Here is a 24,947-nt window from a genome sequence, read left to right on the forward strand (position 1 = left end):
CTCTTAAAAATTGAGGCTATCTGTCATACAGAGTGAAGTAAGTCAGAAAGACTAAAGCAAATATCATATAATAATGCATATATGTGGAATCTAGAAAAATGGTATAGGTAATCTTATATGCAAAGCAGAAATGGAGGCATAGACGTAGAGAATAAATGTATGGATACCAAGGGGGAAAGGGGTAGAGTGGGAGGAACTGGGAGACTGGGATTGACACATATACATTATTGATAACTATGTATAAAATAGACAACTGATGGGAACATACTGTATAGCACAGGGACTGTATGTGTATGCCTGATTCATTTTGTCGTACAGCGGAGACTAACAACATTGTAAAGCAACCATACTCCAATAAAAATTAATTTAAAAAAAAAACGAGGCTCTCGAACTTCTGTTTACATGAGCTTTAACAATATTTACTACATTAGAAATTAAACAATATTTAAAATGTGTATTTATTAATTTTAAAATAATAAACCAACTACATGTAAACACAAATAAAATTTTTATTTTAAAATAAGCTACATTTTCAAAAAAACAAAACAATAAAGTTTTAAGAAGTGTTGTATTTTTAAAAATCTCTTTAAGGGGGCTTCCCTGGTGGCGCAGTGGTTGGGATTCCGCCTGCCGACGCAGGGGACGCGGGTTCGTGCCCCGGTCTGGGAGGATCCCATATGCCGCGGAGCGGCTGGGCCCGTGAGCCATGGCCGCTGAGCCTGCGCGTCTGGATGACTGTGCTCTGCAACTGGAGAGGCCACAACAGTGAAAGGCCCGCATACCGCAAAAAAAAAAAAAAAAAATCTCTTTAAGGTCTGCCTTAACAGAAGACATCAGATTACCATATCTGCCTCTGCATCCAGTCAGCTGCAATATGTTGTTTTGGTTGAAATACATGAAAAAAAAAATACAAATTCACAGATGTGTAGTTGGAAAAGGGAGGAATATTTGATGGCTTGTTTGAATATCTATGAATATTATTCTTTGATTCTATATCAAAACTCAACAAGCAACAGTGTCTTAAAGGTTCACTGAAGAAACTAACACAACATTATAAATCAACGATATGTCAATTAAAAAATATATTTTTAAAAGGTTCACTGAAATACAGAATCTTATCAATTAACTTTTGTACTGTTGCATTAAAATCCATCAGTCTGGCAACATGAATCAATCTTTTGTCCATGTATAATTTTGCAACATCATTCATCAGTCAATCATAAATACTGGTCCACTGAGTTTGGTATAGCTCCCAAATGTTGGCATTTCATTATACAACATCAAATTTAAAAAAAAAATTGCATTCACTACTATCACTACCAAGCTCAGCAGAAAAAGCCTAAGTACTGGGAAGCTGTCAAGCACACACTGCCTGATAATTTTCTAAAATTTTAATTTACACTTGAAACCTCAGATTTTATCACTGGCAACAAATACTGCCAGTTGCTTTCCTTGAAGTAAAGGCTCACTTCAGCTGACAAAATGTCTGTCAAATGCTCATGTCAAAATAACCCTAGTGAATCACTGTTTCAAGTGAAAATTATATTCCATAAAGAGGCTAGTTCAGCTCATAACTCAAATAATCACAAGTGCTCTTCCGTGTGCCAACCACCATATTTCAGCATGCAGAAGTGCTTCATCAACATTTCCTGCTTCATGTAAAAAGACCTGTAAAAAGATGCGTACTCAAGATCAAGATTTTTTAAAATTAGTAAGTTTCATTGCTTCATCAAGTACATTCTCAGGTATAATATTTTTTGTTTACTATAAATATATGGTGACAAAGAGCACCGTTTGAAGCAACTGCACTGATTTTTCCTAAGGCACCAAGCAGTTTTTCCCACCATAGCTTATGAACCATAGTGCAATTGTCAACACAATGAAAAAGGAACTCAGTATTATTATTAGAATAGTTGTAACCCTTAAAGGGTCTTGGGCTCAACATATAGCACTTTGAGCACTACTGTTTTACTAGAACAAAAATATACTTCTCATTTTTGTTATGTTGACTTTGGGTTGGTTACAGGTATCTTCTTCATTCTGGAATCCTGGCAAAAGAAAAAGCCTTTATCTGGCACCTGTTTTTCTTGTGGCAGAGGAAAATGAGCAAAATAAATTCATGCAATGGCTTCCAAAGCTTCTTCTTAGACATGACCTATATCACGTCTCATCTTCCATTGACTTTGGTCAAGTCCCATGGCCAAGCTTGATGTCAATGGAAAGAAGGAAGTACTCCTCCCATAGGTAGGGACCCCACAGAGAGAAGCCCAGTAAAGAAGGGAATCAAATTGTTTAGAATAATACAATCTACCATGAGCAGCAACTGAGTCCCTCTCACCTCCACACCAAACAGTACCATATTTCACTGTGGACAAAGAGCCACCTGGTAGCAAGCTGATAACACTCAGGATCTTTCCATCATGAAGGAACTTATCTCTGTGAAATAGACACTTGGCTTTTGTAAACAACCTTATGCTGACTACCCTGGAAACAAGTCCATTATTTATAACCTTCTTATTTTGAAGGGAGAATCCGTTTTAGGTTCTAGAAAACCAATTCACATACCAACTTAGAACACAAACCTTTCATAAATTATAGTTTTTAGGTGAGAGCTTATTATAGTTGTTTGATGTCTAAATACAAAAAGGAGGTATACATACTAATAGGGACAGTTATGTATCTACTAGTGTGGACATCCATCATATTCATCACTACTAAAAATTTCAACACACTTTAATTTGTGGGTATTTCTACAAATTTTATGACCTACTGCCTAATATATTAATGTAATTTCTAATTTGCTCATATAATCTCTAATGTAGAAAATAGAAGTTAAAATTTCCAGCCTCCTTTACAGCTAAGGACATAGCACATTATTCTGTATTACATAAATCTCCAAGAGACTTTGATTTGGAAGTAAGCAACGAGTAGAACTTCCATTTTTGCTCAAGCCCAAGGCAACAGATACATTTGACTTTTGATGGTGGTGGCAGCCATTTTCCAGTGGTTACAATGTAGAGTTCCTGTCACTGAAAAAGCACCACAGCCAACAGTAGTACCATCTGCAATCAAGTTAAGTACCTGGCATTTAGTGGTCAGCAACAGTAGCTTTCTCAAACCTAGTCCTGCACTATGGTTTTGGGAGATGTTCCCAGAGGCTTGGACTAAAGTCCATATCTCTAGCACTCCCCAGTATTCTTTAATAATTCCTTATTCTGTGAGCTACCCAATATTCTTTAATAATTCCCTGTTCTGCTTACAATAGCCAGGGTGAGTTGTGTTTATTATAAAGAACTATGATTTACAATACTTGTATTATTCCTATTTTACACATAAGAAAACTGAAAGATTAGATTGTTAGGTAATCTGCTGATATCTGGTTTCTCAGATTTGAAAGCTTAGACTTTGCTCTTTTATATTATACAAATTCAGGACAGTGACTGAAACAAATTTATCATCATTCTTCTAAAGCAGGAGTTGGCAAGCTATGGCTAATGGGCCAAATCCAACCTGCTTTAGTACAAGCCACAAGCTAAGAATAGTTTTTACATTTTTAAATGGGGGTGGGGGACAATATTAAAAATTACATGAACTTCAAATCTCAGTGTCTATCATAAATAAAACTGTACTGGAACACAGGCCATGCCCATTCATTTACATATTGTCTATGGCTGCCTTCCCACTACAACAAGCAGACTTGAGTAGCTACCTAAAATATTTACTCCCTGGCTCTTTACAGAAACAGTATGCCGACCTCTGCTCTAAAATTCTTCTAAAATAACTGAGGAAATGCCAATGTAAACTAATGTTAAAGTAGATATATGTGTATTTCTATCATAGTTGATTACCTACTTTGAGAATATAAGACATGGAACACTGCACAATTTAACTCACAGTTAAAGCTGAACCACGAAGTCCAATTTTTTTTCTGTCACTTACCTGCTTCTACAGCAAGGGCAAACACATCAAATTAAAAGATAGTGTCAAAAAACGTTATTTCCAGGACAATACCAAGTCACCAAGAGCCAAATGTACCTGACTATTCATTTTCTGTAGAAACTGAGAAAGCCAGCAGTAAGGGAGATTTTTTTTTTAAAAAAAAATAACTGGCATTAAGGTTTTTTATGGGGGGGAGGGGGAAGAATAGGTTTACAAGATTACAGAAAAGGAACAAATAAGTGTAGTGTCCAAAGGGTTGACGCTTTGCAGGGGATTAGAAAGTCCTCAATTCCTTAAAACTAAGCAAAATGAGCCCAAACAGGACTCCATGACTGGAACATGCAGCTGCTAAGAAATGCTCATAACAGGGTGCCTTGTGTGCATGCCAAAATCCAGAGCCCAAAAGTCACCAGATCAGTACCCATCCCTGATTCTCTTCTGCTCTTTCAGCATCTATGAACTGAGTTACCTAGCAAAAAAAAATCATTTGTCCCTTTGAAGTACTCAAACACTTTTCCCGTCATGTAGTTTAATAACGTTTTAGAAAAAAAAAATATTTCCCATCTGTTGGTAGTATTTCTAGCTCTATCTGACTATCTCCAGGCCCCAAAATGATGTTACTGTGTGGAATAAGTCATGTATAAGCCTTTATTCATATGCCATTCGGAAGGCAACTAACAGAAATCAGTTATCTAAGGATTCTGTGACATAATCCAAAAAGGCTCAGAATAAAGTAGAGGGAATTACTTCTAAATAAGGAGAAACAGTCACAAAGTTTTATACTTTACCTTCATTTAAAAATTAGGACACAAATTGGAACAACTTTTGAGAATCTATGAGATTTGACCTCACCATATAAAATAAAATACAAATCTACCATTGATAAAAGGTTTGGAATGTAAGCTGGTTGTTCAGAACTATTCTCTCCGGTGAATGAGGTTATATATAATGTATTATACTTGTTTCTAAGATAGCTCAGGAAAACTATTAACCAATCCCCCCCAAAAAAGGATCACAGAATCAGATATAATGCTGACTAAAGATGTTGTTCAACTCCTTTATTTTATAGATATCGCAGCTCTGGTGAAGAGAAAGTTGGGTCACTTGCCCAGTGTCACCGTGGTACAAATAAAATCAAAACTGGTAAGAGAGCCAGATCTATGACTCAGTAAAGCCATATGTTTTCAGATTTCACCATCTCTACACATCAAGTATTTTTTTAATGTATATACATCCCAATATGGCATAACTTTATCAGTATGTATCAGAAGCAATATTTTAAAAACATTTGCATTAGATTGTATTAGTTGGTGTTGTTTCACATAGTAAAGTAGTAAATAGGCTGAGTGAGAAACCAGCTGCACTCCAGAACACCTGTGGTATACTCCCTGCTTCACCTATGGTGAAATCTCAGATTAATTTTCACCACCCAAGAGTAAAGGGAGTTTTCCCACTATATGTAGTCCTAAATACTCTTTCGTCCTAAATACCACTAAGTACAATTTGTTCCAAGTTGATTCAAATGGATAACTGTGAGGGAATTTCAGAAATAAATTAAATACAATTATAGCAAATTAAAAATTGTTAGATTACTCAAATTGGCCTGGCTGCATTGCAAAACTTCTTCCAAAAATACTCCCAGCAGTCAGACTTTTAAATTTCTATACTCACTCTGGATTAGGCATCTTACTCTGGATTAGGCATCTTACTTTTCACTCCCAGACCACTATCCTTCTCTTTCAGGTTTCTCCAGAGCCAAAGGATTGACTAATTTGAGCCCCACTCTACTCCATATTTATTTCCTTCACCTACTCAGGCAAAGCTGGCCCCAAGTTCTATATATTTCTACTTTTTTTCTATGTAGATCTCTCTAGTCCTCATTCACAGAACCTCCTCAGAGTTTGATATCCCATTTACTTTGCTCCCTAAAATGAACTAATACTGCTTCCATTTCCCCCTGCTCTTTTTCCGTTTTCCACACAGCTCTCCTCAAAGTCTATTTAGCTCTTGCTCTTCACAATTCCTGCTCTCACATTCCTATTCAGCTGATGCTACCCCGCTTGAAGACTGGTTTACAACCAACACATGTAACACTACTACCTGCTATGGACCCAGAGAAGGTAAACTGATCTGCCCAGTACCTCATATCTGAATAATGGCAAGGTCAAGATTTAATACAACAGAGAAATTCTTCACCAACCAAGCATACACCTTACCCAGAATTTTATCAAACATTGTTTCAAAAATAATTCAGGGGCCTTCCCTGGCAGTGCAGTGGTTAAGACTTGCGCTTCCAATGCAGGAGACATGGGTTCTATCCCTGGTCGGAGAACTAAGATCCTACATGACGTGTGGTGTGGCCACAAAAAAAAAAGAGGGCCACAGAAGAATGAAGAGAATGTAAAAAAAAATTTTTTAATTTAACACTAATGCATAACACAAATAAGAACAGAAAAATAAATGGAAGTAGTAATGAAGCTATAGTACAAAAACACTTGTTAAATTCTTAAGCTTTCCCAAAGACGATATACAAATGACCAATAAGCACATGAAAAGATGCTCAACATCATTAGGTATTAGGCAATTCCAAATCAAAACCACGGTAAGATACCACCACATGCCCATTAGGGATAGCTATTACCAAATAAACAGAAAACAAATCTGTGCATCAAAGCACACAATCAACAGTTAAAAGGTAACCTAGAGAAAAAAAATAATAAAAAAATAAAATAGAGAAATTGTTCCTCAAAAAAAAAAAATGCAACCTAGGGAACAGAAGAAAACATCTGCAAGTTATATATCTATTAAGAGATTAATATCTATACTATATAAAAACTCCTACAGTTCAACAGTAAAAAAAAAAACAAAAAAACAAAAAACTGATTTTAAAATAAGCAAAGGATTTGAATAGACATTACTCCAAACAAGATGTACAAAAGACCAAAGCATATGAAAAGATGTTCAACATCACTGATCACTAGGGAACTGCAAATCAAAACAATGATATCATCTCACATCCATTAGTATGGATATTATTAAAAAGCCCACACCCACAGAAAATATGTGCTGGCAAGGAGATGGAAAAATTGGAACCTTTGTGCACTGTTGGAGAGTATGTAAAATGGTGCAGCTTCTATGGAAAACAGTATGGCAGTTCCTCAAAAAATTAAAATTGAATTACTATATGACCCTGCAATTCCACTTCTGGGTATATACCCAAAAAACCTGAAAGCAGGGTCTGGAAGAGACAGCTGCACATCCATGTTCCTAACAGCATAATTCACCACAGCCAAAAGGTGGAAGCAACCCAAGTGTCCATCGATGGATGAATGGATAAACCAACTGTGGTCTATACATACAATGGAGTAATAGTCAACCTTAGAAAGGAAGGAAATTCTGATACATATTATTAAACACATTAACCTTGAGGAACATTAAGAAAGAAGCCAGTCTCAAAAAGACAAATACCATATGATGCCATTTATGAGGTATCTAGAGTAGTCAAGTTCATAAAAACAACAAGTGGATGTGAGGAACTGGAGGAGGAGGGGGGGATTAGTGAGTTGTTCAATGAGTACAGACTTTACGTTTCACAGGATGAAAAGAGTTCTGGAGACTGACTGCACAACCACATGAATGTACTTACCATGACCGAAAAGTATACATAAGATGGTTAAGACAGTAAATTTTTTGTTATGCCTTGCCACAATTAAAAATACTGTTAAAAGTTTTAAAAGACAGAAACTAACAAGTGTTGGAAAGGATTTGGATGAATTAGAACACTTGTACATTGAGAATGTAAAATGGTACAGCCACTGAGGAAACAATACAGGGTTCCTCAAAATATTAAACATAGAATTACCACTTGATCCAGCAATTCTGGGTATCTACTCAAAAGGAATTGAAATCAGTGACTCAAGATATTTGTATACCAATGTTCACAGAATTGTATACAATATTCACAATAACCAACAAAAGAAAGCAACCCAAGTGTTCATCAACAAATGAGTGGATAAACAAATTATGGTATATATATAAACAACAGAATATTATTCAGCCATAAAAAGAAATAAAATTCTTTTTTACTGATAGTCAAAGGTACAAGCTTCCAGTCATAAGATAAATTAAGTTCTGGGGATATAACATAGAACATGATGACTACAGTCAACAACACTATATTCCATATTTAAAAGCTGCTAAGAGGGTAAATCTTAAAAAGTTCTCATCACGAGGAAAAGTAACATTGTATGAGGAGACAAATGTTAACTAAACTTATCGTAGTAATCATTTCACAATAGATACATATACCAAATCATTATGTTAGATACCTTAAATTTATAAAATGTTCTCTGTCAATTATATTTTAATAAAACTGCGGGAGAATTTTTTTTTAAAGAAGTGAAATTCTGATATATGCTGTAACGCTTAACATTATACTAAGTGAAATAAGCCAGACACAAAAGAAGAAATATTTTGTGACTGAATTTACATGAGATACCTAGAATAGGCAAATTCTTAGAGACAGACAGTAGAATAAAGGTTACCAGGTGCTGGGAGAAGAGGGGAATGAAGAGGTATTGTTTAATGGGTACAGAGTTTCTGTCTGGGATAATGAAAAAGCTCTAGAAATGGATAATGGTGATGATTCACAACACTGTGAATGTACTTCATGCCACTGAATTCTACACTTAAGATTGGTTAAAATGGTAAATTTTATATTCAGTGCATTTTACCACGGAAAATCCAGGTTTCTAGAAGCAAATGAAAAAGAAAAAAAAGAAGCTAAAACTGCTAAAAAATTCACGACTGTAATTTAAATTTTAAAAAAAAGACTGTATCAGTCCCTGTTACTGACACCACAAAGATATTTCTATCATAAGTCCTCATGAAAAGGACATTGGTATATAAGGAAGAGCGTCTTCAATAATAAAACATTCTAGAGTAACAGGCCCTTAATATACATGAGTAGTGTATCTCAAGACCTTCAGAGAACTTGTGAATATTGCCACAGGCCTACAGTTCCCAAACAGGCCACTGAGGCACCCTAGAGTGCCAGAATGAATTCACAGGGGCAATATAAAAGTTTTTAAATTTGAGGAGAAAGCAGTAATACCCAGCATCTATCGGAAGCCACAATTATCCGGTAAGATTTAAATTCAGTTTTTAAAAGAATTTAAGGGGGTTTTTTCCATTAAAAAAAAGAAAAGCCATAGTAATCTGTGTGACAATAGCAAGCAGTCAAACAAAGGTATAACTGAAGTTGCAGAAGTAAGGTGGGAAAGAAAAAAATCTTAAGTTTTTCTGAATTCTATTAAAGTATAAATCTAGAAATCTAAGAAGTTTAGCAGAATCCAAGCAAAATTTTAAAACTACAAAATAATAAACAGAAAATTGAACATATTATAATCAAACTGCTAAAAAATCAGTGCTAAAAAGAAAAATCATAAAAGCAGCCAGAAAAAAATAACAAATTAAATACATAGGAACAAAGAACTGTAGATTGTCCATCAGAAATCAGAAATAATGCAAGAAAGAAGATAATGGATGGACTTTTTTTTTTAGGTACTCAGCTACAACAGTGATGACACATAATTCTATATCCAGTGAAAATGCCCTTCAAAAATGAAGGATAGGGGCTTCCCTGGTGGCACAGTGGTTGGGAGTCCACCTGCCAATGCAGGGGACACGGGTTCATGCCCCGGTCCGGAAGGATCCCACATGCCGCGGAGCGGCTGGACCCGTGAGCCGTGGCCGCTGAGCCTGCACGTCTGGAGCCTATGCTCCGCAACGGGAGAGGCCGCAACAGTGAGAGGCCCGTGTACCGCAAAAAAAAAAAAAAAAAAAGGATACTTTATTAGACAAACGAAAGTTAACAGAATTCCTCACCAGCAGTCCTGACTGATAAAAACATTAGAGAAAGTTCTTAAGCAGAAAGAAAACAACACAGATAAAAACTGTGATCCACTCAAAAGAATGAAGAGTGACAGAATTGGTAAACATGCATGCTAATATAAAAAAGTTTCATTTTTTAAATTCCTCTAAAAGGTAATTAACTGTTTAAAGCAAAAATAATAATATATCCTCAAGTTTATAACACCTACAGGAAGAAAATATAGAGCAAAAATAGTACAAAAACGGAGAGAAACAGACTATTGTAAGTAACATTATATGTAAAGTGATACAATTTTACTTGAACATAGTCTGTGAAAAAAAAAAGTAAACGAAGATGTAGCTAAAAGCCAACATGGAAATAAAATGGAATGCTAAAAATGACTAAATCAACAAGGCAGCAAATTTTTAAAAAGAAGCAACGTATACCAAGGTAGTATACTTAAATTCAACCACATTAATAATTACACTAAATGTAAATGATCTAAATCCGATTCAAAAACAAATTGTCAGCCCAAATATTTTTTTAAAAGACACAACTATATGCTGTTTTAAAAAACCCCACTTTATAAAAATATAGACAGACAGATCAAAAGTAAAAGAATGGAAAACACACCATGCAAAAATTAACCACAAAGAAACTGTAGTGGTTACATTAAAATCAAACATGGTACTTTCATGACAAGGACTAAGACAAACATTTCATAATGAGAAAATGGTTAACCCATCAAAAAAGACATAAAAAACTTAAATGTGTGCACCTAGCAACATAACTTGTAAATATATATATTTGTATATACATATATATGCAAACTGATAGAACGTAAAGGAGAATAGATCACATTTAGAGCTGGAGGTTAACACTCCTCTCTGCAAATGTTTTATTTTTAAACATAAAAATCGTAAGAATATAGAATATCTGAACACTTCACCAACCTAACTCAAACTGATATTTATAGGAAACACCCCCTGACAAAAATAGAACACATTAAACGCAAATACAACATCACCAAGGTAGTCCACATCAGAGTTATAAAACAGATATAAATCTAAAATATTTAAATCACAGTTTTTCTGATCACAAAAGAGAGGCATGTACAAAGTTCTCAAATATTTGAAAACAGAACACACACCTTACAAAGGGTCAAAAAAAATCACAAGGAAAATTAGAAGTTATTTTGAATTAAATGAAAATGAAAGGAGTTTATCATAATTTGTGGGATGCAACTAAAACAGGACTTAAAGGGAAATTTGTAGCTCTAAATCGCTCTGTATTACTGGATACAAAAGAACTGAGCTTAGATGTCACTTACATAAGCTTAAGAAGCTAGAAAAAGAGCAAGTTAAATTTAGTAAATGGGAAAAAAAAGAAAGTCAAAATCAATGCAATAGGAAATAGACACACAAGAGAGAAAACGCAGTGAAAACAAAAGTCTATTTTTGAATAAATCAATGAAACTTATAGCCATCTCTAACCTCATCAAGAAAGACATATTGCTAATTATGAGAAATAAAAAGGGTAATATAACCACAGATTCCACACTCATTAAGATAATAAAAATATTAAGGTAATAAATTCTACAATTAGAAGAAAAAATTATTTTGAAAAACACTAATTACCAAAACTGGAGAAGAGACAGAAAATTTACACTGCCCCATGTCTATAAAAGAAATTTGATGTGTTATTTTAAACCCTTCCCACAAAGAAAACAAGGCCCAGATGACTTTTCTGGTGAACTGTATCAAACATTTAGAGAAAATACCAAACCTACACAAACTCTTTGAAAAAAAAAGAGAAGGCAAACATTTCTCAACTTATTTTCTGGAATTAGCTTTACACCAATACCAGAACCAGACAAAGAGAGTAGCAAAGAAACAAAAACTGTAGGTCAATATCCCTTGTGAACACAGATGAAAACATCCTTAACAAAATATCAAGAAATCAAATCAACAATATAAAAAAGGGATAGTACATCATGACTCTGGATTCAAGCAAGGATATCTTAACATTTGTAAGTATTAAATAATAAAGGAGAAAACACATATGAGCATCTCAGTAGATACAGCAAAAACCTCTGATAAAATTCAACACCCATTCACAATAAATATTCTCCGCAAACTATGAATAGAAGAAAACATCCTCAAAATGATAAAGAGTATCTATGAAAGCCTGTAGCTAACTAACATCATACCCAACGATGAAAGACAAAATGGTTTGACGTTAAAATTAGGAACAAGGCAAGAATGTCACGTATCACCAACTGTAACACTGTATGTACTGGAGGCCCTAACCAGTTGAAATAAAGTAAGAAATGAAAGGCATACAAATCAGAAAGAATGAATTATCTTTATTCACAGACAGTATGATCAGGTACATAGAAAATCACAAGAAATCAACCCTCCCAAAAGGTGGTTTTTGACAAAGGATAGTCTTTTTCAACAAATGGTACTGAAAAAACTGGGTATTCACATGGTAGGGGGGAAAAAAATGAGCTTACCTCATAACATAAACAAAAATTAAATCAAAGTGATTTAATGTTTGATCACAGATCTACATGTAAAAGCTAAAAACTCAAACTTCTAAAAGACATAAGATAAATTTTTTTAGGACACAAAAAGCACAAATCATAAAACAAAAAATTTATAATCTAAACAACCAAAATTTAAAACTTTTGACTCTTAAAAAAAAGAACATGAAAGGAATGAAAAAGCAAGCCATATACTGGAAAAAGTATTCTATGTAATTCTGACAAAGGACTTATATCCAGAACACATAAAAAAAACTTTAACAATTATGTTGACATACAGCCCAAATAAATAATGAGCAAAATATTTAAACAGTTCATAAAAGATATATGAATGTCATCAATGAAATGAAAACTAAAACACAAGGAGATACTACAAAACATCCACTAGAATGCTAAGATTAAAAAAAAAAAAAGGCTAAAACTTCCAAGGTGGAGAAACTACTGGCAGGAATATGAACTGGAACGACTACTTTAGAAAACAATTTGGCAGTTTTTTGTAAAATTAAACTACCACTTGACCTAGCAATCCCACTCCTAGGTGGAAAGAAGTGAAAACATTATGTCCAAAGACCTGTCCACAAATATTCATTCACAGTAGCTTTACTTTTAATAGTTCAAAACTGGAAACAATATAAACGTTAATCAACAGGTGAATGGATAAAAAATTGTGGTTCATCCATAGAATGGAATGGTACTAAGAAATAAAAAGGAACTAATTACTGGTAGAGACAATTAGCACTATGAATCTTTGTTTTCTTTCCTGGCCACGCCACGCGGCATGCGGGATCTTAGTTCCCTGACCAGGGATCGAACCCGTGTCCCCTGCAGTGGAAGCAGATTCCTAACCACTGGACCGCCAGGGAAGTCCCAACATGATGAATCTTAAAACAGGAGAAGAAAGAAAAAACAAAAAAAGCAGGCACAAAAGAAAAGTGTATGTACCACTTTCTACTGCTGCTGTAACGAATTACCCCAAATTTAATAGCTTAAAAGAGCACAAAAGTATTACCTTATAGTTCTGTAGGTTAGAAATCTGACACAGGTCTCACTGGGCTCAAATTAAGATGTAAGAGTAGGGCCACATTCCTCCATGGAGGCTTATAGGGGGAGATTGATTTCTTTGACCTTTCCAGCTTCTAGAGGCAGCCCACATTCCTTGGTTCAAGGGCCCCCTTTCTCAATCTTCAAAGCCTACTTTGCTAAATTGTATCTCTGTGACCATTCTTCAGTAGTCATCTCTCAGACTAGTTTTTAAGGACTCAAGTAATTAGATTATACTCACCTATATAATCCAGGATAATCCCCGCTTCTCAAGGCCCTTAATTACATCTGCAAAATCCCTTTTGCTATGTAAGGTAAAAAAATACATAGGTTCTGTGGATTAAAGTATGGACATCTTTTATTATGCCTACCAGGAAACAGAATGGAATTCCATTTATATAAAATTTTAAAAGAAGCAAAAGTAATCTGTAGTGTTAGAAAGCAGATCAGGGTGCAGAGTGGGACTGACTGCAGTTGGGAACAGGGAACTTTCTCTGTAATGAACATGAGCCTTGGCCTGAATTGCGGTGGTTACAGGTATACTTATTTGTCAAAATTCAGTGAACTATATAAATACTTCAAATGGATACCTTTTATTATATCTAAAGTATGCCTCAAGAATTTATTGTAAAAGTCATAAATACTATCTTTACTCGGTATTTTGTTCTAGTTGGTTCATAACCTCAATACTCCAACCTATCTTTCTCATATACTTTAAGTTCCCACTATGGCAGTTTTCAGTAAAACGATTTATATGGCTAGGGAGTAAATAATATTTACCATTGGAGAACTATAAATACTTTTTATAACATTATTTCTAAAGAAAAACCTGTTGCAAATTCCAGTTCAAGTATAGGAATTTAGAATAAGTTACAACTGTGGCAGTGGTACATTCCTAAATTCCATATTGTATATTAAGAAATGAAAATCCTGCATGTTGCTGTGGTGTTGCTTCTAGGAGACAGTTCAGAAGCAGTAACTAAGAGGAGCTAAGAACCCAACAGACCTGGGTGTGGCTGTGACTGGGAAATCATCTGTGGCACCACTGGGCAACCACTAACAACATTAAGGTTATATAAACCCAGAAAATTAACCTCACTTCCCTGCAGTAATACTAAACAAATATTCTTCTACACACATACAATAAGTCAAGAAACAGGAATGTCCATCCTATAGGCCACATTTAAACTACTGAGGCCACTAAGAGGACATCTCTCCTCACCTGCAAAACTAAAGGTATAAAAAATTGTTTTAAATCATTAGCTTTCAAAAAGCCTCAGTGTATAGAGGGGTGGGATAGGGCAGGTGGGAGGGAGATACTAGAGAGGGGATATGGGTATATATATGTATATGTATAGCTAATTCACTTTGTTATAAAGCAGAAACTAACACACCATTGTAAAGCAATTATACTCCAATAAAGATGTTAAGAATAAATAAATTAGATATTCATTAAAAAAAAAAGAACAAGTGTACAAGGGAAAAAGGAAGGAACACTTTGAAGTGAATCCACTTAGGGGAAGGCAAAATTTCATGCAAAAAGTAAAAAGGTGTTATTGGCACTGTATGGTGACAAATGAAACAAAATATTGTGGAAAAAACCATTTATCCAATATTTACTAAAATTTAGGTTATAACTGCAAGGATGTAATTCTTTCAGAACAAATATAAATCTTGTGTACTTTTCCATATGTACGTTGTAGTTAAATGAAAAGTTTGCTTAAAAACATTAAATCTAATGTTGACTTTTTGGAAAGTATGTTTCCGATAAAACTGTCTGATAGCCAAAAAAAAAAAAAAAAAAAAGCCTCAATGTAGAGATATCCCGTTAGAATTTTAGACTTCCAGTTCTAAAATGTAAAAAGAACAGGAAGAATTCTTTTTAAATTCCTGTAGTGACAAGGGTATTTTTTACTTATGTGGCACCAGATGAATTTTCTCAATGGGAAAAAAGAAGAAATCCATTTCCATCATGGATTTAAAACATTGGGCCTGATTCCTGCTGCTGAGGAACTGCATGAACAAGCTTCCTGAAATTATATCAATTCTCTAATGTTAAAAAGATTCCTTCAAAAATGGTAAGTAAATTACCACTTACAGCACAATTTAAAGCATCACTTTTGAAAACAAAAACCCTATACTTGAAAATAGAGCACATTTGACACTGTTATGAGAATTGCATGTGTTATTAAAAAGAAAAACTACGTAAAAGTCAATGTATATAATTTACCCAAACATAAACGACAAGTCTAATCAAAATTACTTGAAAACACGAAGACAAAAAATCCTCATCACATTTTTAATAGCATGAGTTTATATCCAGTCTCTCTTCTTTCTTAATATAAGCATTTATAATACCCCTTCCAAGCACTAAAGGTGTGTCAGCCCTTAACATTCTAGTGGGAAACAGATGGAAGGGAGAAAGTCACCCAAATAAATGTATAATTACAATCAGCAGTAAATACTAAGAGAAGTATTTCTATGACACCAACAAAGCCCTCTCTAAGCAAATAACATTACTGCAGCCACCTGGTACATGGGGCTTGGTAAAGACTGATGATGACCATTCATGTTTTTAAGACAAGCTATGCTAGCCCCAAACCCAGGTGGCTATGCTGCTGAGTTTCAAAGACACTAGTTATATACATCTTCACAAGGACTCAACATTTTATTTCAGTAAAATTTCACATGTTTTAATTTTAACATGCTAAATTTACCATGTTTAAAGTTTTCAACTGAGTCACTTTGCTGTACAGCAGAAATTAACACAATATTGTAAATCAACTATACTTCAATTTAAATTATTTTTTTCAGAAGTGTAATCAATGGGTCCCGGTCACTGATACCACCATGTTCATGTATCTAACCTCAGAATTTTTATCTAATTTAACTTAATAACATCAAGTAGTGGTAAAGAGCATGGCTAGAGTCAGATTTCCATGTGATCCAAGAACATTACTTAATCTAAGAAAGAAAAAAGGATTGGGAAGGAACAAAAGTAGGAGTGCTTTTCTCTAGCTTAGCCAAATAATATAAATTAAAGAGCTACTGGAAGCTTTGTTTTGCTGATTTGTGGACCAGATAAGTAGAAGTATCTAGTTTGCAGAGAGAAAGAATCACATTATGTCCAGAATAGTTTCCACTGAGTCCTTCTCACTCTGTTCCCAATTCCACAACATATCCCCACACCAAATTTCATGAGATACTTTCCAATAAATTCTCCTTTCTCATCAAGCTCTCAATTATTGGGTTTTGTAATTTTAAACTCAGTCCTAAATCATAAAACAAACCTAGTCTATAATACTCTAGAAGCTTAAAAAATTATAAATGTATAATTAAGTACTAAACAATCAAACCCAGTTAAACAACAATCATATACATAAATGTGCACAAACACATTGGGTTTTAAAATTCAATAAATGTTTAACACCATAATTTTCCATTTCTGTTACTAAGTTATGCTTTGCTACTTTTCTGATAGTTCTGCCACCTACTATCTCAGATACCCAAGCCAGTTCTTGGTCTTTCTCACTTTTCATGTGGTTATTTTAGCTGGTCTATGTGCCCTTTAAGTTTTCTTTTTCCCAAAACCCTTATTAAAGAAAGATTTCTATAAGCAGTAGGTAAACAGATGATTTCCTGCATCTACCTCACATTTTTATGTACCTTATGAACCACTTCGGTTAATTCCATTTTCAATTAGTAAAATGCAAGTCAGAGACTCTGACCTCAGCACTAAACATGTATAATCCTACATAAAAGGTAATCATTGTAAAATGACCATCAGAGCACCAGACTGATTCCCCCAAGCAGCACTGGCCAAGGCTGTGAATATTCAGAAGGCAGTAAATGGTTCAGCAGCATATATAGTAGGGTGTTTGGTGGGTTTCTTGGCCTTCGATGAACTAAATTTTATATATTCACGTATATACATAAAAAATTAGGTACTGAACTAATTTTGATTGGTTCAGTAACATTCTGATTTCTTTAACTTAGGGAAATAATAATTCAAACTGATCAATCTAGAAAAAATGTATTTCTTTGATTTCATGCTGTACTCATTAAATGTAAGACATGGAGTCTAAAATAAGGATTTTCTTACAACTAGTGCTGGCCAGCTAGCATCACGTCATATCTGTCCTTTCTTGTAATTACGCAACCAGCATCAACATTTGCAGAATGAAGGTCAGCAACTTGGGAAGATGAAACAATAGTTGACAACTCTTTTAAGCCCTACATATCAGAGTTAAGGTGAAGAGGTGCAGGAGCTGGAGAATAAGAAATGTTTACAACAGTTCCTAAAGCTAAAATAAAAAAATAAACTAGGTCTACCTAATTGCAAAATCAGCTTAAGAGCAAAGCACCCATGGTTTTTAGTTCTTTTCTGGATTCTTTTAAGAAGTACTCCTACCACTCCCCCCCCAACACTCTTCGTGGCACTGAAGACAATGGAGAAACATTAGTAAGTCAAAAAGTGACTTGGAAGTCCTACTGTAAAAGTGAAAAATTAGGGGAAATACTCTAACCAATTTATTTCATGTATATTTTCCTCTCATTTAACTGGAAGAGTAGTATATAACACAAAAAAAACACTATAAGATACAGATTCTGAGGTAAAGAAAAAAATTTTAGTTTAACAGCATTTTTCCTATTTTATGGGGATACACAAAATAACAAAATATCATACAGCCGACGACACATTAAAATCATTAAAATAGGGGCTTCCTTCGTGGCACAGTGGTCGTGAGTCCGCCTGCCGATGCAGGGGACACGGGTTCGTGCCCTGGTCCGGGAAGATCCCACATGCCACAGAGCGGCTGGGCCCGTGAGCCATGGCCGCTGAGCCTGTGCGTCCAGAGCCTGTGCTCCTCAACGGGAGAGGCCACAACAGTGAGAGGCCCACGTACCAGAAAAAAAAAAAAAAAAATCATAAAAATATGGTAACTTCATAATGAAGAAAGCTTTTCAAAAGTATACCACAAAACTGAGAGGCAATTTTGAAACAATGAAAATTTTGATCAAAATAAAGTCTGCTTTATTTAAAGTCTGCCCCCTGTGATTTCTGCCAGGCAAGCAAAAGTAAAAGACACATTACAAACCAACAAAAAAAAGTATTTGCAAACTCAACACAATGGGCTTATCACACTATATACAAAACTCCTCGGCTTCCCTGGTGGCACAGTGGTTAAGAATCCACCTGCCAATGCAGGGGACACAGGTTCGAGCCCTGGTCCAGGAAGATCCCACATGCTGCAGAGCAGCTAAGTGGGTGTGCCACAACTACTCAGCCTGCGCTCTAGAGCCCGCGAACCACAACTACTGAGCCTGAGCACCTAGAGCCCGTGCTCTGCAACAAGAGAAGCCCACGCACTGCAACAAAGGGTAGCCCCTGCTCGCCACAACTAGAGAAAGCCTGCGCGCAGCAAAGAAGACCCAACGCAGCCAAAAATAAATAAAATAAGTAAATTAAAAAAAAAACTCCTACAAGTCACTCCAAGACCCATCACCCAGTTAAAAAACATGTGTCAACAATAAGCACATGAAAAGACACTCAACATCATTTGTCACCATGGAAATTCAGATTATAATCACAATAAGATACCACTGGAATGACTGAAACTAAAAGGACAAATATTAAGTTTTAGCAAAGATACAGGCAACCAGAACTCTCAGACATTGTTACTGGAAATGTAAATGTACAACCACTTTGAGGAGCTGTTTGACAGTATCTACTAAAGTTAAATAGACATATATCTATAACTAACTTATAGCCCACCTATTACATTTCTAATATACCAAGAAAACGTTAAGTACTTAGATCTGCCAAAATACATATATGTGAATATTCACCGCAGTTTTATTCAAATAGCCCAAAGTTCAAAAAACCAAATATCTGTCCATCCAAAATAAAATTAATAATAGTGTTATATTCCCATACATAGCAATGAGGAAAAACCAAAAACACTGACACAACATAGTGGTGACTCATAGATTTACTAAATGAATCTATAATGGACACAGGTCAGTGTAGTAATTCCCTTTGGTGGGAGAGATAACTGACTACAGGGGGAGTACAAGGGAACCTGCTGGATGGCAGGAAATGTTCTCTATCTTGATCTTAGTAGTTACATGGGTTTATAACATGTTAAAAATTAATGGACACAACTAATTTGATGGTAAGAGAAATTAGAAAGTGACTGCCTGAGGTAGGGAGAAAGGAAAACTGAATGGAAAGGAAGCCTGAAGGAACTTTTTCCTGGGTGATGGAAATGCCCTAAATCTAGGATGAGTTGGTTATATGGTCATATAAAGCTGTCAGAACCCATCAAAACTGTACACTTAAGATCTGTTCATTTTACAGGAAATTATACCTCAACTGAAACAAAGTTTACTGAGTTTAAAATGTGTGTACTCTACCTTATGCAATTTATACCACAATAAAAAAAAATGGTGGAGGAGTCCAAAATACAACAGTTCATCAAAAAAATTACCCAGATATATAAAAAGATGCTCAACTTCACTCAAAGTAAAAAACAAATTAGAAGGATATTAAATACGATCTTTACTATCATATTAGAAAAAGCAAAACTGTTTTATTTGGTTAACACCATGTTGACAAGAGTGTGGGCAAAGAGACTCACATTGGGAGCACCAGAGTGAACTGGGGCAGCCTCTGGAGTAAGTCTGGCAGTAGCTACAGCACTTGCAGACACGCATATCCTTTGAGCCAGCAGTTCCAGTTCAAGTAATACATTACACAGATATCTTCACATACATAAGACAGATAAAGCAAGGTTATTTACTGCAACATTGTTTGTAATAGCAGCAAACTGAAGCAACCTAAATATCCATTAACTGTGGGAACAAGTTAAATAAATTAAGGTATATTAATACAATAAAACACCTTACCACCATTAAAAAAGAGGAGGGGAGGCCAGTGTCTTTGTCCTCACGGTGAGACAGAGCCAACTCCCGCCTCTGCAGGAGACCCTCCAACACTAGCAGTCGGGGTCGGAGGAAGATGGTGGAAGACTAAAACACGGAGATCACCTTCCTCCCCACAGATACACCAGAAATACATCTACAGTGGAACAACTCCTACAGAACACCTACTGAACGCTGGCAGAAGACCTCAGACCTCCCAAAAGGCAAGAAACTCCCCACGTACCTGGGTAGGGCAAAAGAAAAAAGAATAAACAGAGACAAAAGGATAGGGACGGGACCCGCACCAGTGGGAGGGAGTTGTGAAGGAGGAAACGTTTCCACACACTAGGAGCCCATTCGCGGGCGGAGACTGCAGGTGGCAGTGGGGGGAAAGCTTCGGAGCCACGGAGGAGAGCACAGCAACAGGGGTGCGGAGGGCAAAGAGGAGATATTCCCGCACAGAGGATCAGTGCTGACCGGCACTCACCAGTCCGAGAGGCTTGTCTGCTCACCTGCCGGGGCGGGCAAGGCTGGGAGCCGAGGCTCGGGCTTCGGTCCTATCGCAGGGAAAGGTCTGGCGGGGTGAACACAGCCTGAAGGGGGCTAGTGCACCACGGCTAGCTGGGAGGGAGTCCAGGAAAAGTCTGTACCTGCCGAAAAGGCAAGAGACTTTTTCTTCCCTCTTTGTTTCCTGGTGCGCGAGGAGACGGGATTAAGAGCGCTGCTTAAAGGAGCTCCAGAGACGGGTGCGAGCCACGGCTAACAGCGCGGACCCCAGAGACGGGCATGAGACACTAAGGCTGCTGCTGCCGCCACCAAGAAGCCTGTGTGCAAGCACAGGGCACTATCCACACCCCCCTTCCGGGGAGCCTGTGCAGCCCGCCACTGCCAGCGTCCCAGGATCCAGGGACAACTTCTCCGGGAGAACGCACGGCGTGCCTCAGGCTGGTGCAATATCCCGCGGGCCTCTGCCGCCGCACGCTCGCCCCGCATCCGAACCCCTCCCTCCCCCCGGCCTGAGTGAGCCAGAGCCCCCAAGTCCACTGCTCCTTTAACCCCGTCTTGTCTGAGCGAAGAACAGACACCCTACAGCGACCTACATGCAGAGGCGGGGCCAAATCCAAAGCTGAGCCCCGGGAGCTGTGCGAACGAAGAAGAGAAAGGGAAATCTCTCCCAGCAGCCTCAGGAACAGCAGATTAAAGCTCCACAAACAACTTGATGTCCCCTGCACCTGTGGAATACATGAACAGACAGCTAATCATCCCAAACTGAGGAGGTGGACTTTGAGAGCAAGATTTATTATTTTTTCCACTTTTCCTCTTGCGAGTCTGTATGTGTATGCTTCTGTGTGAGATTTTGTCTGTATAGCTTTATTTTCACCATTTCTCCTAGGGTTCTATCCATCCGTTTTTTGTTTTGTTTTGTTTTTTACTTTTTAAAAAAACTTTTCTTAATTATTTTTTATTTTAATAACTTTATTTTAGCTTACTTTATTTTTCTTTCTCCCTTCCTTCCTTCCTTTCTCTCTCTCTTTCCCTCTCTATTTCCTTCTTTCTTTCTTCTTTTTCTCCCTTTTGTTCTGAGCCATGTGGATGAAAGGCTCTTGGTGCTGCAGCCAGGAGTCAGTGCTGTGCCTCTGAGGTGGGAGAGCCAAGTTCAGGACATTGGTCCACCAGAGACCTCCCAGCTCCACATAATATCAAACGGCAAAAATCTCCCAGAGATATCCATCTCAACACCAGCACCCAGCTTCACTCAATGACCAGCAAGCTACAGTGCTGGACACCCTATGCCAAACAACTAGCGAGACAGGAACACAACACAACCCATTAGCAGAGAGGCTGCCTAAAATCATAAGGCCACAGACACCCCAAAACACACCACCAGACGTGGACCTGCCCACCAGAAAGACAAGATCCAGCCTCATCCACCAGAACACAGGCACTAGTCCTGTGCACCAGGAAGCCTACACAACCCACTGAACCAACTTTAGCCACTGGCGACAGACACCAAAAACAACGGGAACTACGAACCTGCAGCCTGCAAAAAGGAGACCCCAAACACAGTAACATAAGCAAAATGAGAAGACAGAAAAACACACAGCAGATGAAGGAGCAAAATAAAAACACACCAGACCTAACAAATGAAGAGGAAATAGGAAGTCTACCTGAAAAAGAATTCAGAACAATGATAGTAAAGATGATCCAAAATCTTGGGAATACAATAGAGAAAATGCAAGAAACATTTAACAAGGACCTAGAAGAACTAAAGATGAAACAAGCAACGATGAACAACACAATAAATGAAATTAAAAATACTCTAGATGGGATCAATAGCAGAATAACGGAGGCAGAAGAACGGGTAAGTGACCTGGAAAATAAAATAGTGGAAATAACTACTGCAGAGCAGAATAAAGAGAAAAGAATGAAAAGAACTGAGGACACTCTCAGAGACCCCTGGGACAACATTAAACACACCAACATTTGAATTATAGGGGTTCCAGAAGAAGAGAAAGAGACACGGACTGAGAAAATATCTGAAGAGATTATAGTTGAAAACTTCCCTAATATGGGAAAGGAAATAGTTAATCAAGTCTAGGAAGCACAGAGAGTCCCATACAGGATAAATCCAAGGAGAAACACGCCAAGATACATATTAATCAAACTGTCAAAAATTAAATACAAAGAAAACATACTAAAAGCAGCAAGGGAAAAGCAACAAATAACACACAAGGGAATCCCCATAAGGTTAACAGCTGATCTTTCAGCACAAACTCTGCAAGCCAGAAGGGACTGGCAGGACATATTTAAAGTGATGAAGGAGAAAAACCTACAACCAAGATTACTCTACCCAGCAAGGATCTCATTCAGATTTGATGGAGAAATTAAAACCTTTACAAACAAGCAAAAGCTGAAAGAGTTCAGTACCACCAAACCAGCTTTACAACAAATGCTAAAGGAATTTCTCTAAGCAAGAAACACAAGAGAAGGAAAAGACCTAGAATAACAAACCCAAAACAATTAAGAAAATGGGAATAGGAACATATATATCGATAATTACCTTAAACGTAAATGGATTAAATGCTCCCAAAAAGACACCGACTGGCTGAATGGATACAAAAACAAGACCCATATATATATGCTGTCTACAAGAGACCCACTTCAGACCTAGAGACACATACAGACTGAAAGTAAGGGGATGGAAAAGATATTTCATGCAAATGGAAACCAAAAGAAAGCTGGAGTAGCAATTCTCATATCAGACAAAATAGACTTTAAAATAAAGAATATTAGAAGACACACAGAAGGACACTACATAATGAACAAAAGATCAATCCAAGAAGAAGATATAACAACTGTAAATATTTATGCACCCAACATAGGAGCACCTCAATACATAAGGCAAATACTAACAGCCATAAAAGGGAAAATCGACAGTAACACATTCATAGTACGGGACTTTAACACCCCACTTTCACCAATGGACAGATCATCCAAAATGAAAATAAGGAAACACAAGCTTTAAATGATACATTAAACAAGATGGACTTAATTGATATTTATAGGACATTCCATCCAAAAACAACAGGATACACATTTTTCTCAAGTGCTCATGGAACATTTTCCAGAATAGATCATATCTTGGGTCACAAATCAAGCCTTGGTAAATTTAAGAAAATTGAAACTGTATCAAGTATCTTTTCTGACCACAACGCTATGAGACTAGATATCAATTACAGGAAAAGATCTGTAAAAAATACAAACACATGGAGGCTAAACAATACACTACTTAATAACGAAGTGATCACTCAAGAAATCAAAGAGGAAATCAAACAATACCTAGAAACAAATGACAATGGAGACACGATGACCCAAAACATATGGGATGCAGCAAAAGCAGTTCTAAGAGGGAAGTTTATAGCAATACAATCACACCTTAAGAAACAGGAAACATCTCGAATAAACAACCTAATCTTGCACGTAAAGCAATTAGAGAAAGAAGAACAAAAAATCCCCAAAGTTAGCAGAAGGAAAAAAATCATAAAGATCAGATCAGAAATAAATGAAAAACAAATGAAGGAAACGATAGCAAAGATCAGTAAAACTAAAAGCTGTTTCTTTGAGAAGATAAACAAAATTGATAAACCATTAGCCAGACTCATCAAGAAAAAAAGGGAGAAGACTCAAATCAATAGAATTAGAAATGAAAAAGGAGAAGTAACAACTGACACTGCAGAAATACAGAAGATCATGAGAGATTACTACAAGCAACTCTATGCCAATAAAATAGACAACCTGGAAGAAATGCACAAATTCTTAGAAATGCACAACCTGTCAAGACTGAATCAGGAAGAAATAGAAAATATGAACAGACCAATCACAAGCACTGAAATTGAAACTGTGATTAAAAATCTTCCAACAAACAAAAGCCCAGGACCAGATGGCTTCAGAGGCGAATTCTATCAAACATTTAGAGAAGAGCTAACACCATCCTTCTCAAACTCTTCCAAAATATAGCAGAGGGAGGAACACTCCCAATCTCATTCTACGAGGCCACCATCACCCTGATACCAAAACCAGACAAGGATGTCACAAAGAAAGAAAACTACAGGCCAATATCACTGA

The 24,947-nt window shown here is 36.5% G+C and overlaps 1 protein-coding gene across 3 annotated transcripts in view; it reads right to left on the bottom strand.

Annotated features, from left to right (window-relative positions):
- The window catches only part of TBL1XR1 (TBL1X/Y related 1), a 188,305-nt gene that overhangs the window by 139,062 nt on the left and 24,296 nt on the right, over positions 1-24,947 (bottom strand). Inside the window, exons 2-3 of one of the 3 annotated variants that reach the window (XM_060150028.1) lie at positions 20,039-20,162; positions 843-867 (exon numbers count right to left, since the gene is read on the bottom strand). The exons of 1 other annotated variant lie outside the window; for it this stretch is intronic. The gene's annotated coding sequence lies outside the window, so the exon portion shown is untranslated. The remainder of the gene's footprint in view (positions 1-842; positions 868-20,038; positions 20,163-24,947) is intronic. One more of the 3 variants, XM_060150029.1, reaches the window with a different exon arrangement.

This window comes from Lagenorhynchus albirostris, chromosome 5, assembly GCF_949774975.1.
Source record: "Lagenorhynchus albirostris chromosome 5, mLagAlb1.1, whole genome shotgun sequence".
In the NCBI taxonomy this organism is placed as follows: domain Eukaryota; kingdom Metazoa; phylum Chordata; class Mammalia; order Artiodactyla; family Delphinidae; genus Lagenorhynchus; species Lagenorhynchus albirostris.